Below are 15,130 nucleotides of genomic sequence, written 5' to 3' on the forward strand. Positions count from 1 at the left end.
TCTGCGTATGGCAAGGTTTCATCGTCTGCTTCGATCTGTTCGTTGGGATCCAGGTCCAATGGTGTATCCGTACCTTCCTCTACGACTTCGTTTCCATCGTTCTTCTCCCTGGTGCCTTTTTCATTGACCTCACAAGCAGGATCCATCATTAGATAATCCCCTTCTTCCATGTCTGCAGGTATACACCAGTCTTCTGTCGATGGATTGTGTGGCTTGATGTTCTCGTAGTGGGCGGCTCGGCCTGTACTCAGTCTGTAAAAGCGTCCCTCCTGGTGCACCTCTGTAATCATGAAGGGTCCCCTCCATTTCTTTAGGAGCTTCTTCGTCCCTTTCGTTGGTATAACGTTTTGAAATACCCATACGTAGTCTCCCACCGAATAAGCTTTTGCACCTGCTGCTTTCTTATCGAATCTTTTCCTTTGCCTTGCCTGTGCTTGCTGAGTATTTCGTCTACACAAATCGTTCAACTCCTGTTGACGTCTGATCACATCCCTTACGTAAACCTGCGGAGACGTTTTCTTTCCCTCATACTCTGGGTAGAAGAATGTCAAGGGTAAAGACTTCTCGTGTCCCGTCAGCATCATTTGTGGACTGACTCCAGTGGTGGAGTGTTGCGTGCTATTATAAGCTCCCATCACCTGTGGAAGGTATCTGTCCCAATCGGTCATGTACCTGGAACAATATACCCTCAGCATCGACACTAACGTCCTATTCTGTCTTTCCACTAAGCCATTCTCTGAGGGTGGTATGTCGTGGAGTGAGCCTGAGCGACCTGTGACCGTCTCATAAGCTCTTTCGTAAGCTCGCCTACGAAAGCTGTTCCGTTGTCCGATTGAAACGTCATTGGACAGCCATGTCTTGCTATCCACGTATTGATCAGGTGGTCGCATGTCTCTTCCGCCGAGGCAGTTATGCAGGGCACGGCCTCTGCATACTTCGTGAAGTGATCAATCAAGACCAAGACTTGGTTATAACCGCTGTCTGTCATGCATATCTTCTGGTGATCTATCTGCACCACCTCGTTGAATTCAGACGACTCAATCGATTGTAAAGGAAATCGCAATTTCCTTGGATCCTTGACCTGTTGGCATGACAGGCACGCTGTTACCCATTTCTCACATGCCTTTTTCATTCCAGGCCACTCAAAGCGCTGCAGGATCCTCTGAAACACTTTGTCGATCCCTTGATGGCCCATCTGATCATGCGACCTGAATAATAGTTCTGTCTGATAGAGTTACGGCAACACTATCGCGTTATACTTGTATAAGACCTTGTCTTCTTCTCTTCTCTTGCAAGCCACGATCCCGTCCTTGTTCAGATATAATCTCCCCTCCTTCTGCATGAAGTATTGTCTCAGGATCCTATAACTATCTTCTTCTAGGTCACCTTTGTCTGGTGCACCATTTTCCATCCACCTTTTTAGGTTACTTGTCATGCGATCATTTCTTTGCGCCCTTAGAAGGTCCGAGAGTCTGTATCTCGCCTTCAAGTACGTCTTCATGACTCTCATCTGACTGTTCAGCTCGTTGGGCTGATGTGTGTCTTCTTCCATCTTAACGCACCAAATCTTCGCCAACGGTTGTGTTTCTTGTTGAAACGGCTGAAGATCAGTCCTGACTACCTCTTTCTGCGGCAACAGGCTTATCGAACGTTTCGATACCGCTATCGTTTCTAAGTCATCCGCTGCGTTGTCAAAGACTCTTTCGCTTGGTATTAGGTAGCGATCACTGTCAGGATCCTGGTACACCTCTCTGTCCAGGTTTCTCGCCCGAGTTTCCACTAGTAGCGTGTGTATCGCCAGTTCTGACAGTTCTGATCCCGAGGTCGAATCCCTGTCTGAATAGGTGTTCATTCTTGAGCTTTCTGAATTATCATCCGACGAAGGTGTTGTGCTGGAGACTGCACGCTCCTCCAGGTCATGTCTGTACTTTCTTCGCATCCATCTGAACTCCCCGGACAAAACCTTGTTCTCTAGGTCCTGTTTCTCATCAGGAATTTTCTCGTCTATATCGGACTCCCCGGACAAATTTCCTTGTCCCGGGTGTTGATCTTGTGATCGCTGGTTTTTCTCCTCATCCTTCTCCCCGGACAAATAGTCTTGCAGCTGAATGTGTTCTACCTCTTCACCCTCTTTTTCCCGGTCTACAAAGGTGACGGTTTTCTTTCGCTTGCTGCTCCCCTGTTCTTTCCGTCCGTAAGAAGTACTGGTTAAAATCTCTTGGGGTATTGAGGATACTAGTTGCTGAACTATTGTCCTACAATCCCTCTTGTTCTCTTCGTGCTGTCGTCTGGACGGCATGATCTTCACCTTCTCACTGACTGTTAGCGATGCCACTGCTGCTGTCCACTCGGGGTCATCTCTGGTCACTTCTCTTTCTAACAATCCACCCAGTATCCGCATCACTTGTGGTGTGACTTGCACCGTTTTATCCAATAATGAGAGGCTGTTTATATTCATGCGAGAGAGTTCTTGCTGGACCAGGTTCGAGCGCAGCAACAAATCCAAGGGGACCGGGTCCTCCCTTGACAGGATCTTTATCTCGGCTGCTTTCTCTACAGGTAACTCAGGATGCCCCGGAATTGGATGTCCAGACTTATCCAACCATCTCGTTAAGGGAAGCGCTTCATAAGTTTCTTTGTCCAGAAACGAGAATCCCTCCTTTACTTCCGCCTGATTGGCCTGCTTCTGCTCCAATCTTTCATAGAACTCAGTTTTCTTGCTGAGACTGTCAGCATTCTGATGTTTATCACGCATCCTGTGTTCGATTATCATATGGTAGCCATCCAGTCTTACTATCCATCTACCAATATAACTCTGATCCATCGAGTAGGTCTTCAACCAGGATAACGCTCTGTTGTCCACGCGTAACTTGAAGGGAGCGCTCCCCAAGTATGCACGGTACTTCTCCACGAAGGTAACTACTGCAAACATTTCTGCTTTTGGTGCGCCATATTTCATCTCTGTGTCACTCAAGACTTTGCTGCCGTATGCAATGGGACGGAGGACTGTTCTTCCGTTCCATTCTTGCTCTTGATGCAATATTCCTGAGATGGCCACCACCGATGCGTCTGTGTCAAGAACATACATGCCCTTTTCTGTAGGCATGCCCAGCACTGGCGCTTCGCACAGTTCCCGCTTTATGTTCTCGAAAGCAACTTGTGCCTCATCGTTCCATTCGAACTTTTTCCCTTTGTTGCGCATCAGCTTCTGCATCGGGTACACCTTGTCCGCGTATCCTTTTATGAATTCTCGGTAGTAATTGGCAAACCCTAGGAAGCTCATGAGCTGTGTGTCCGTTCTAGGAGCTTTCCATGTCAGCACAGCCTCTACTGCTTCTGGATCTGGCCTCAAACCATGCCTGTCCACCATTCTTCTCAGGTACTTGACCGAATCCCTAAGGATTTCACATTTCGATGGTTTGCATTTCAAGCCTGCTCTTTTCATACATCCGAAGACCTCATCGAGTCGATCAATGTGATCCTCCAGGGTCGGTGTCGCTATGACTACGTCATCCACGTAGCACATCAAGAGATTCCCGTACTTTTTGGTCACTCCTGTCAAAGCCTGAGCCATCAGCCTTTGAAAAGTTGCTGTTGCATTGCACAAGCCGAAGGGCATCCTCTTCCACTGGTACAACCCCAATTCGCACGCGAATCCGGTTTTCTCCCTGTCCTTCTTTCGCAGAGGAACCTGCCAGAAGGCAGAACCCAAGTCCAATGTGGTGAAGAACTTTGCATCACCAAGTTTGGATAGGCTCTCGTCTATTCGCGGTATCGGGTACGCATCTTTAATCGTTACCGCGTTCAAGTAACGAAAGTCGCAACAAAATCTAAGCTGCCCCCCTTTCTTTTTCGCCATTACTACTCCGCAAGCCCATGGTGATTTCGAGGGTTCTATCATGTCGTATTCAAGCAACATTTCTATTTCCGCTCGGCACGCTTCCGATTTATGTGGCGTCATTCGCCTTGCGCCTTCCCTATGGGGAACGGCGCCCTCTTCTAGTTCGATTTCGTGTTCGACGAAATTACAGCAACCGATGTCCGCCTTATGTTTTGAAAATACTTCGGCGTTCCGATCTAGGAGGTCCCGCAATTTTTCAAAATCTCCCTCACCTATTTTTCCTTTTAAATGCTCTATTTCTGGCAAAACCGGTTTGTCAGAATCTAGTTCATATGACGAGGGGCGTTCCGGAAAATTCGAGCAGCTTGATAAGCCGTCGTCCGTTTCGGATTTCATTGAAAACAATTTACGAATAGATTTTAATTCATCAATCCTCTTTAAAATTTTATCTTTATTCGCATGATAAGGACAGTCTTTCACCCTATATTTCTTCAAGTTTTGTGTCTCTTCATAGTCGGTCCTCATCGGCAATGCGTAACCAAGCTTCTTTCCACGCTGGATTGAAACCGTGGTGTCCAGTGTGTTCAACAACACACTGACACACAGTCCGTTTCGCGTTACCGAGAAGCTCCGGCCTAAAATCACCGAACTCTGACTATTTGGATTCGGTACTAAGCAAACCTGTTTGCTATCACTTAACGAATTTAAATTTCTCATTCTAAAAATTGCTACTACAGCTTGTCCTGGTTGTAACTTTACTTTTCTATCCAAAAAAACTGGTACCTTATTTTCATCTGTTATTATCCTATTAATTGGTCTCTTAACATACTTTCGGTCCGGGTTTCTAATCCGTATTAGACCGTTGTTCAAGTCAATCATCACATCAAAATTCCTGACAAAATCTCTGCCCAAGATGAATTGGTCGGCGTCGTCCAGATTCTCTACCACCAGGAAGCTCATCCAAAGGTTCCGTCCTCCCATGTGAAGGACCGTCACCGGTGTTCTTCCGGCTACGTAGATAGCTCCTCGATTTGCAGCGGCTAGTCGGAGATTCGTAGGAATCAGATCTTCCCGCGTGAAGCCCATTCTCTCCCAGGTTTTTATCGGCATCACACTCACCACCGCGCCTGTGTCCAGAAGCCCTGTGACTCCGATTTTTGTTCCGTTGGTGTCAAGCAGGTGTGCTGTCACATCTGCTTCATATCCAATATGTACCGCGTCTTGTTCCATCATGGCGTCATGGCCTATCCTGCGGACTTTGAGTTCCTCTTCACCCAAATAGATCTGCCCCATTTGGTCATCATCTGTTGTTATGTAAGTCCTGGTGTAGATGCTGATTCCATCCACGTTCAGCATTATTTGATACGGCCCATAGACCTCCAAGTAGCGTCCATGAAGTTTCTTCATGCGAGGGCCACCCGTCGTTAGTAGTGCTCGCACAGCTCTCGACTCAGTGCGTGGCTCCACCTGCCTCAGATAATCTGCATATGTGTCCAAATGCATTAAAGTGAACTCTGATGGTTCACTCAAATTTCTTATTACCTGGTGTCCAGCCACTGAGATTATCGACTGTATCTTCTTTCCCTGCGGCGCCATGCCGAACCTCTTACCGGAGATCACTTTAAGTTTCATATCTAAACTGCTTGGTGTTTTCGTCTCTTCGAACTCCGTTGCCTCGAAGGTATTCAGTTGCTCCTGAAGCTTTTCATTTTCCAGTTCAAGTTTCACTTTTTGTTCGATCTCTTTCGTCACCAATTCCTGCTGTACTCTATTTAAAGCATCCTTTGCGGCTGCCTTATAATCGATCTTGAAGTCATCGGCCGCAGTTGCTGGTTCCGGTTCACGTGCCTTTTCTGTTACTGTTTGCATTTTCCTTGCCGCCAGCTCGTGAGGTTTTTCCTTCCTGCGTGCCTCTGCTTCGCTCAAAAGTCGAGCCTTGCTTGCTTTCACTCCTGACAAAGCTTCTTCATGCCTTGGATGCTTGATGTCTGCCACTGCATCCCAGAATTGCGGACAATCTGATTTAAAATGACCTTCCAAGTTACAAAAGAAACACCTCGGGCCAAATTTTGCAATTACCCCTCTCATGAAATCCTCATGATCCAACTCTGACGCATCTTCGTCCTCGAGGCTAAAGCCTATTGCTTTCATGCCTTGTTTGTAAGCTGGGCATGCTGACACATGATGGACTGTTGAACTGCAATTAGCACAAGAACGTCTCTTGTCCATATCATCCCTCGGTTTGTACCAATTGTTCCCTTGGTTTGCTGGTCCGTTGTTAAAATTGCCATAATTGTCCTTGTAATATCCAGATCTCGAAGGAGGTTTCAACAAAAGATACTCTTTTGATTTGAGCCTCAACTCCTCCGGTGTTGGCGCATTAGTTGATAGTGGTGTGTAATGCGTTGCTAGCATCGTACGAAGTTCATCATTTTTCACACCATCGATGAATTTTGAGGCTACGGCCAGGTTCATCCTTCGGTTTGACTCATCCGGTTGGCTGCGTCTTCTCAGCATTTCCAAATCATCGAGAAACTTGTCTATTGTTTCATCTTCTCGTTGCCTCCGTTTCTCGAAGCGCATCATCGTCTGGTGCCCCTGCACCCCTGATCCGAAACGGTTTAACAAGATTTCGAAGATTTTCTCAGCAGTGTCACGTTGATACTGTTTCTTAGCCATGACACAGTTCAGGGCTGTCCCTTCTAAGTTGCTGGTGAGCGCGCTGCATTCCTGTCTCTCCGACAAGTCCTCTTCCTCGAAATGCAGCTTCATTACCTCTATCCAGGTATCAATACAGCCATCAGATTCGTCCTTGTAGCATCTTGGCTTCTTAAAGACTCTTCTGGACTTTTCACTGCGTTCATTGGTTCTAGATAACCGCGTCAGGAATGTCTCCAAAGACCTGTTCAGGGGTTCAAATGCTGTGGCCATTGCCGTAGCATCCCTTGAGTGTCCCGCCTGAGTGTCCTCACACCTTGTCGAAGGCTCTGTGTGCGGTGCATCCCTGCAATCCGAATCACCATGAGCGTTTCCCGCTTGGCCCATGTGACTCCTCCTCGGGCTTGTATGCCCCATGTTGCCAGAATCGCTTCTCCCGGTCGCATGTGTGCTTTGCGTTGGTCGTTCGTTCGAGGTTTGTCTGTTCCCCGTTGAACTTGCTCTACTGTTCGGGCCCCATGCTGTATTACCCCTTGTGGCATAGCCTGATGAACTGCCCCTGCCTCTAGTGGATCCATTTGTCTTCCTCCTTTGATGTTCATTGAAGTTCACCCTCGGTTCCCTGCTGGGACCTCCCGAGTTCGGCTCTCCTTCTTTTGGTCCACTCTTGCTGCCTAGTAGCCCGTCCAACCTATCCATGATAGCCTGCGTTCGCCTCTCCATCATCGCGTCTATCTTTGTGTCAAGAGACCCAAGAGACTGCTCTTGCTGAATTCTTAACTTCTCCATGTCGGCTCTTAAGCGTAACTCCCTCTGTTCCGCCTCTCTTGTCATTCGCGACAAGTTCCTCGTCATATTTTCGTCCGTTCTTTCTTTCAAGCGTTTTTCGCTTCTGCCAACTTCTTGTCTGTTGCGGTTTATTTCTTCCCGCAGACTTTCTCTTTCAATGTGAACTGCTCTTTCCAGTTCACTCATCCTTATCGACATCTGTTCATTTTGTTCTCCTAAACTGCCCACTATGTTGTTTAAGGCTTCCTCTAGTGCTGCCCCGTTATCCATGAGTGGCGTCACTAGTGGTGGTATAACTCTGTCGGTCCCAGGTAGCTTCGTGCTGGTAGAGATCCGGGCCTTGACTCTCTGTCTTGACGTTTTATCATTATCTATTTCAGGATCCGCTAACGCGTTGCCAAGCCCTCTGGTTCTAATCTCTTCAGGTTATGGCTCCGAACTTGTCCTAATCGCGAAGTCCTTGGACTGGCCCGGTGTGTTTGCCTCTTTGCTTATCGTTGTCACTACACCAAATTTGTCCATGGTTCCAGTCTCTCTTCCGACGTGTGCCTCACTCTCCTGGATCGAACTATTGAGACTGACTTGAGATCCAAAGTCCCCTTGCTCCTCTTCATCCTCTTCCTCCTGGGACTCCCCATCGTTTCCTGCTCCTCCTCCCATGCTGAATGGAAAGATGTTTCCGAAGGTGTTCTTCATTCTTTCTGAGAACGATGATGAGGTTGTTTGTTTTCCAGTTCCGCTTGCCATCATAGTGTTGTCTGTCGGAGATCTTCTAGTTGCCGTTACTTCAGTTGAGATGTCGGACAGTTCCGACATCTCCTCTCGATCCAACGTCCCGGTGGAAGTGGCAAAATCATGGCCTTGTTCTACCGGAGTAGATTCACTCGCCAGCCTTCTGCCTCTCCCTTCCAGTCCATTTACTCCCTGGTTGTCGTTCATGGTATGGTCCGTATTGACCTCCACTTCTAACAGTTCTCTTCGCTCTTCTGAGGTCTTTTGACTTCTCGTTTCAACCATTCTGCCTGAAACCGTCCCCTCTTTATCGGACCGGGTTCGCTTGATCCAATCCACAAAAGGATCGGTCATCGTTTTTCTTTGCTTTTCAGGTATGAATTTCCTAGAGCTATTACCTCGTTTTGGTATCCTTGACTTGTCTAAACTCATTCTTTATTTGTCACTTTCCTATGCCTACTCTTGACTCAATTGCTAGAGACCTTATAGTTTTATTAACAATAATAATGACACAACACAATAAATTTCACCAGATTCTACTAAATAGTGACCACGAATCCCTGTATGTTGTCAGAGTACAGTTTGTATAAAATTTATTCACACTGGCCGATTATCGGTCCAAAGATCTGGAAACTAGCACAATATGATGTTATCAGTCAATTTAAAAGATAGTGTAGTCACTACCCAATCAAGCACAGTTTAGGTTGATTTAAAATCAAAAACAAAAAATATATATTGACACAATATGAATGTATATATAAAAAAACGTATGTGTCTTGTACTCTTAGTCGGTCGCAGTACAATAGTCGAACCTGTCTTTTTAAAGAAAAAGCTTTCCCTGCTTGGTGCTGCACCAAACAGACAAAACTTTGAAGGCAGTAATTTTCTCAAGTGGGCGTCTATTGCACCCACCGAGTACTGTGTTACCTATCTGCCTTCGGACTGCCCGAGCTAGACCTACTAAAATCCTCAGGGCAGTCACTTTTCCCAAAAACGTATTATGTTTCAATCCACACCAATGAGTCACGCTCTTTTTAATTTAGACTTAGTGTCGCGAATATCCGAGTTCGGACCTGTTTTGTATTAGTCTGGTTCCTTTTGAGAGGCAAGTTACCAGTGCAGTCACTGATACCTAGCCTGTGTATTAATAACCTAATACCTCTCGCTTTTTAGTCTTTCTTTCGTTTACCTAAGTCCTTAATAAAATAATACCCCTCCGGATTGGCACAAATAGGACCCTTCCGGACTGTCAGAATATGGACCCTTCCGGGTTTGGACCCCTCCAAGTTGGTTAATAGTAGACCCCTCCGGATTTGGACCCCTCCGAGTTAGTTAATAGTAGACCCCTCCGGATTTGGACCCCTCCGGTTTTGTGGAAAGTAGACCCCTCCGGATTCGGAGCCCTTAGCTCTGTCAAAGTAGCTTTTTGTAGTTTTCTTAATTTCAGCTTATACCCCTCCGGATACGTTCTGCGTTGCTTTTATGCTGTTTGAATTAACTGGGAAGGGTATAGGGTCCTTTCCTAGACCCCTCCGGATTGAAGTTAAGGCACTTATTTGACAATTCACACTAACGGTGAAGGGTCTTATCACTTGCCTAACTTCGACTCTATTATGGTTGTCTTGTGCCTTCAGCCTTCCCTTTTTGTCTAGAACTGTCCTAAGTTACTTAGTTCAATCGCTATCAACTTTTGGTAGGGGTATAAGGGTTTTTCAGAAAAATTTATAAAACGTGAAGGGTGTACCCCTCCGGATTTGTGTAATTTGCTAAAAACAATCTCAAAAAATTTTCTCGCTCGCTTTTCCGAAAAATTGTAAGCTCAGCTAATTTCTGATCTATTGGTACCAAGATCAACTCGATATGATCAGTAGTTCCAAAGTTATTAACCAAAACGTCTTTTTTCCGAACTCAAAAAATTTTCTCTCTTATAGGTTCCGCCTAACTTTTTCCGCAAATCTGGTCCTTTCGACCTAAAAATTATTGATCCGAGCTCAGAAGGCCTATACTCTTCTAGTTCAATGCAAAAGACCCGATCTAAAACGCTTTTGTAGAAAAAATTTGCGAAAAACTATGCTACCTGGGCCCCTCCGGATTGATGAATCCACCAAATCAAACACGTTAGGTTCGATTTCTCTGCAACCCGGAAGGCTTTCGGGTAGCGGGTTTTAAAACTCGTAGATTCACTAGTCGACGTTGTCCGAACAACTATTTTTACTGTCCTAACTCAAAGATTTCAAAAAATTTTCTGATTTTATAGTGTTTCTTACTATCAAAAAATGGGAAAATTTGGTTTTTTGTACCAAACTAGTTCCAACCACTTCCGAACTAAAGTTAACCGGTTCTACTTATTACAGTAGTGCAGTTACGATGTAACACACTAACTTAGCGCTTTTTTCCGTTTCAAAAAATATCGATATCTCAAAAATCGCGACTTGTGGGGGGATCAAAATATCGCTATTTTGACCCTAAAAACCGGTCTGTTTTCGTTGTTTTTCACTGAAAAACGATATATGACTATTAATATAGGCTATATGAATAATAATCTTAGCAATACTGTACCCCTCCGGGTTTGTTTATTATCCGAATTAAGGTGCTTAACTCGGATATTCGCAGTTCGGTGAAGGGTCACTACAGTGCAGCACTGTCGAGCCCCCCACAGATTACTATCTTACTTTTTGTACCAAAAGGGATACAAAACTTGTTAACGATACCCAACAGTCGATTGTTGTTGTCGTTGAGCCCCTTCTTGTTGCTCCTTGAACTGCTTGCCGGATCGGTCTTCACCCAAGACCCTTCCGAATTGAGCGCAAATCAGCTGACCCTTCCGGATTGAGCGCAATTTATCATTAACGTGCTTAAATGCTCAAATAACCCTACAGTACAAGCCTCACAAACGGGCCTCAAAATTGATCGTAACGATCCTGACTGATATAAATGCCTGTAACAACAATATATCTATCAACAACAAACGGGGGGGTTGAATCACATCTTGTCTGGGGGGATGATTTCTACTGATTTTCTACTTTTTTACTGTTTTTGGTTTTTTCGGTAATTTTTTATGTTTTTTGTTTTTCTTGGGTACTATACTACTTTTTGTTTGGTTTTACATATATCTTTAAATGTTTTTGGTCACAAACCACTCAGGGGACGAGGGGTTCGCGATTCCCCCCACCCTTCCTGGTTCATGAATTTTCGGTCTTAACTAGGTTAAAAAACTATTCACGGCAATCCGGAAGGCTTCCGCGTTCCGAACTACCCTTCCGCCCCGGCAGTTTAGGCCTATTAAGGGCGTTAATGTGAGCATCCGCTCGGCGCGGAGTGCTCGTTAACGGTTCCGCCGGTCATGATGTTACGAAAGAATAACACCCAGGAGCGCCATAAAAACATACATGTAACATTCACCCGGAAGATACATATCGACGGATAACAAAACTAAGTCTTAAGACGACTGGCTAGCGTCTAAACAGAGCTTTGCATGTTTTTCACCGTCTCTACCAAGCCAGTACTTTTCGGTGGTCTTTCTTACATCGGGTCGACAAAAACGTTACTGCTCTCCAGCTTCGACCAGAACGCTCAAATTAACTGAATTACATGCAAAAATAGTGAGCTCATGGCTGGGTCTCAGTATCCCCACACCACGAGGTCACTCCTAAAAACAGGGCTACTACTTATTATATTACTATTGTTTTTGTTCAGTAGATAAAAATCATCATCTCCATCGAAGATGGATCAACCCTTTCCCCCAACTCCTAGCACCTCATCCTTGTCAAAACTAATCAAAATATCAGTTAAATTCAAGTCAGGACATGACCGGATGCTAAAAATTTATATGAGTTAATAAAAGTTTCCGTCCCGAGACCCTTCCGGATTCTTGAATCCGCTGAATCAAGCTCCTTACTCTTGATTTCTCGCTAATCCGGAAGGCTGGTTCTCACCCTTCACCGTTGTTGGCAACGGCCTTGCAACTATTGTAGCAGCACAATAGTTGCAACTCGGAACGTTCTCTGCTATTCTGTAGTTTGTTGTCGTTCTCCAATCTCGATTTTCGTACTGTTCGCAATCGCAGATAAAAGTTGTTCTGTTTTTTACTCGCTTTTTTGTTAAAATGGCCGTTTCAGCATTTCTCAGAAATGTGACGTCATCATTCGAATTTTTGAAAATTTAAAATACTAGAATATTCTAGCCCTCACCGTTTGGCTAAACGTTCCAATAACGTCGCTAATCCTTCGAAATCATCAACTCGGAAGGCTTCCTGCTCAAAATTCGAATCCTGCATAAATTGCATTTTGGCCATTCTGGTCGAATGGCCAAAATTGTACGCGCTTGCCCACCCAGGAGCGCCATAAAAACATACATGTAACATTCGCCCGGAAGATACATATCGACGGATAACAAAACTAAGTCTTAAGACGACTGGCTAGCGTCTAAACAGAGCTTTGCATGTTTTTCACCGTCTCTACCAATCCAGTACTTTTCGGTGGTCTTTCTTACATCGGGTCGACAAAAACGTTACTGCTCTCCAGCTTCGACCAGAACGCTCAAATTAACTGAATTACATGCAAAAATAGTGAGCTCATGGCTGGGTCTCAGTATCCCCAGACCACGAGGTCACTCCTAAAAACAGGGCTACTACTTATTATATTACTATTGTTTTTGTTCAGTAGATAAAAATCATCATCTCCATCGAAGATGGATCAACCCTTTCCCCCAACTCCTAGCACCTCATCCTTGTCAAAACTAATCAAAATATCAGTTAAATTCAAGTCAGGACATGACCGGATGCTAAAAATTTATATGAGTTAATAAAAGTTTCCGTCCCGAGACCCTTCCGGATTCTTGAATCCGCTGAATCAAGCTCCTTACTCTTGATTTCTCGCTAATCCGGAAGGCTGGTTCTCACCCTTCACCGTTGTTGGCAACGGCCTTGCAACTATTGTAGCAGCACAATAGTTGCAACTCGGAACGTTCTCTGCTATTCTGTAGTTTGTTGTCGTTCTCCAATCTCGATTTTCGTACTGTTCGCAATCGCAGATAAAAGTTGTTCTGTTTTTTACTCGCTTTTTTGTTAAAATGGCCGTTTCAGCATTTCTCAGAAATGTGACGTCATCATTCGAATTTTTGAAAATTTAAAATACTAGAATATTCTAGCCCTCACCGTTTGGCTAAACGTTCCAATAACGTCGCTAATCCTTCGAAATCATCAACTCGGAAGGCTTCCTGCTCAAAATTCGAATCCTGCATAAATTGCATTTTGGCCATTCTGGTCGAATGGCCAAAATTGTACGCGCTTGCCCACCCCGGAGCGCCATAAAAACATACATGTAACATTCGCCCGGAAGATACATATCGACGGATAACAAAACTAAGTCTTAAGACGACTGGCTAGCGTCTAAACAGAGCTTTGCATGTTTTTCACCGTCTCTACCAAGCCAGTACTTTTCGGTGGTCTTTCTTACATCGGGTCGACAAAAACGTTACTGCTCTCCAGCTTCGACCAGAACGCTCAAATTAACTGAATTACATGCAAAAATAGTGAGCTCATGGCTGGGTCTCAGTATCCCCAGACCACGAGGTCACTCCTAAAAACAGGGCTACTACTTATTATATTACTATTGTTTTTGTTCAGTAGATAAAAATCATCATCTCCATCGAAGATGGATCAACCCTTTCCCTCAACTCCTAGCACCTCATCCTTGTCAAATCTAATCAAAATATCAGTTAAATTCAAGTCAGGACATGACCGGATGCTAAAAGTTTATATGAGTTAATAAAAGTTTCCGTCCCGAGACCCTTCCGGATTCTTGAATCCGCTGAATCAAGCTCCTTACTCTTGATTTCTCGCTAATCCGGAAGGCTGGTTCTCACCCTTCACCGTTGTTGGCAACGGCCTTGCAACTATTGTAGCAGCACAATAGTTGCAACTCGGAACGTTCTCTGCTATTCTGTAGTTTGTTGTCGTTCTCCAATCTCGATTTTCGTACTGTTCGCAATCGCAGATAAAAGTTGTTCTGTTTTTTACTCGCTTTTTTGTTAAAATGGCCGCTTCAGCATTTCTCAGAAATGTGACGTCATCATTCGAATTTTTGAAAATTTAAAATACTAGAATATTCTAGCCCTCACCGTTTGGCTAAACGTTCCAATAACGTCGCTAATCCTTCGAAATCATCAACTCGGAAGGCTTCCTGCTCAAAATTCGAATCCTGCATAAATTGCATTTTGGCCATTCTGGTCGAATGTCACATGAGTGCAATCTGGAAAATATTCATGCAAGCTCAAAATCAAAAATATCTATCCTCTGCGTATGCTTGTCGTGAAATTATGAGGGTTTAAACTTTGGATAACAAACGAGCGATGCATATCGTTGCATCTTCTCGTAAGCGGCGAACTTATCTGGTTCTCAATCATTACAAATTTAATTGAAAGTATTCTAAATCGAAAACTAATTCGGCTTAATTTAATTTCAAATCGAAAAGATTTTAAAACGCAGTTTCTTGCTCAGAAGAAATTCTTACCTTTCAACTGGCAATTTTGTGACCGAGTTTTTTATGCGTTTAGAAAGATTATAATAGGACCTTTTACAAAAAGTAATGTGAGTTTGACGATTGCCAATTTTGGGCTGTATATTTTGAGCGAAATTTCGAATTTTTATGAACGCGTAGCATAGCTAGAGAAATATTCCAGCTCGGAAATCATTCCAAATTGAATTGGGCTCTTTTCCACTCCCGCACCCCACTTTTCGAAATATCGTTTTTCGTAGTTGTTTTGTCTGTTGTTATGTGATGCGTGATGTTGCGAGGTAAATTATGAAGAATAAGTCTGTTGACAATTTTTAGTCTGTTCACCATTCCAAGTTTCATTGCATTATGACAACGTGAAATAGTCCGTTTCAAAAAAATAATCGGCTTATTTTTAGTCTGCTTATGGTTTTTCGGCTTAGTTGTCATATCTTTGAATTTTTTTGCTGTATGCAGTTTTCATTGCAGTAAAATATCAAAGCCACATTTCATTACGCAGTAAAATATCAAAGACACTAGCCAAAATTGCACAGAACATATCGACAGAAATACTAAGTCATGAGCTTATTGAACCATATAATGCCTGTCGACTTAT

Source organism: Symsagittifera roscoffensis, chromosome 6 (assembly GCF_963678635.1).
Source record: "Symsagittifera roscoffensis chromosome 6, txSymRosc1.1, whole genome shotgun sequence".
NCBI lineage: Eukaryota > Metazoa > Xenacoelomorpha > Acoela > Convolutidae > Symsagittifera > Symsagittifera roscoffensis.